A 1924-nucleotide genomic window follows, 5' to 3' on the forward strand; every position below is an offset into this window, starting at 1 on the left:
TACTGTTATCAATTCTATGGCCATGTCGACATTGTTATATGATTTAGAAGTTCGGGGGTTTTGAAACTTTGAAGCAATGGAGTCAGCACAGCTGGTTTTTTTCAAACACCTTCTTCATTGGCTAAAGAATACAGCAAATAACATTATCCGCCTTGAGAGACACCATCCAACCAAGATTTTCATACCAAAGAAATTTATAAAATAGTGGACGAAATTGGCCCTCATGGCTGACAATAAACCGCCTAATAGTACTTCCATAGGCTAATCTGTCTTGATTCAGTGAGAAGATATGTGTATCCCAAGTAAAGACATTGGTCCCAACTATAGGGTGTACACAGCAATTTGCATGCTTGTCTCTGGATGAATTAATAAAACAAAAGAATGACATAGTGGAAAAAATGAAAAATCATAGTCTATCTCTGGATATTAATAACACTTAAATTCCAATAGACTAATATCAAATTGTAATATCCAATCCTTACAATCCAAAATCCTTAATGCTCTTTACTTTGTCACTAATTAAGTCATACATCAGGACCTCAATGTCTCATATGTTGCCGATTTAGCCAGAACCAGATACCAATCCTTCCATGATAAACTTCCCAGCCACCCAAACCCACTTGTTTCAAACCTGGCTTTTCCTTCATCACGTGATAATCCTCCTAGATGTCTGAAAAGAAGATGGCCTCGAGATCTTCTCTTTTAAAAATATTATTGGAGTTCTACTTCTCCATACTCTGTATCATATCATTAATATAACTCATATAACATTTACTTATTGTACATATTTAATACAGTTGTAAATATCAATTAATAAATTAAAAATAAAAATAAATAAATAACAAAAAAACATCAGTGCTACAGAAAGCTAGTTGTCATACAGAGTCAGAGAGAAATGCTTTATTCAGCCATGCTCTCCAATTACATTGGGTTACTACATTATACAGCAAACCAATCAATCCATGATCAGATATATATATAATACATATATTTACATGATATAACAAAACATTTTTTTTTCTTTTCTTTCTACCTTTTCCTTTTACAATCAATACTTGTCTACACACTGAATACAAATGTTTTAATTTTTTTTTAAATTATTTTTTATTTAACAATTTTGTTCTCCCTAATCCACTCTCTCAGACCCTCTCCATTGATCATCTACCCACGTTCGATTGGTTAAGCAAATTAAACGAATTTATCATTTGACAGCAACGCAAATGATGCAACTAAGGACATAATAGTCACAGCAGTAGATCAGTTTACCGAAAAACAAATAAATAAACAAAACAAAAAGTTAGTTAAAAGAAATACTTGAATGAATAAATAAGTTAAAACACAAATTGAAAGATCCAAAAGCTAAAAAATAAATAAAACAATGAGTAATCTCCGAGCTAATTCCCATGCAGGTGATGATTTATGATTCCTAGGGAATCCAAAATAATAATTTCTGCCAAGATGGCTATGTCCCCGATGCTAACACCCAGGTCTTCTAAGAAGCTCCTTGTTCTATCTGGTATTGTTCCGCGAGACCCAAACTGGAGGCCTCTCACAGTGAACTCTTGCTCTCCGAAGGTCTCACAGAATTTTTCTTTAAGGAAAAGGACCCATTTATCATATATTTCCTTCTTTTCCCTTTCCACTCCACTCACCTGATCGAGGTCATTATTCTCAAATCTCACCGTCAGATTCAAGATCAGAGTCGTGCCACCGATTTTAGAGAATGCCACAATCTCAGCGTATCTCACGGATCTATCAGTGTCAACATAATAAACCTCATCGAAGCAGGTGAAGTATTTTTTCCCAAGGAAGTTCATCAATTTTTCTTTGACCCTATGGTGTTGTTGCGTTATAAGGTGGGAGTTGTTGGGGACATTTTCTCATTCATTAAAAAAAATAAGATATATAATATTAAGAATTAGAA

Source organism: Halyomorpha halys, unplaced genomic scaffold (genome assembly GCF_000696795.3).
Source record: "Halyomorpha halys isolate HHAL.00 unplaced genomic scaffold, Hhal_1.1 Scaffold2706.1, whole genome shotgun sequence".
NCBI classification, from domain to species: Eukaryota; Metazoa; Arthropoda; class Insecta; order Hemiptera; family Pentatomidae; genus Halyomorpha; species Halyomorpha halys.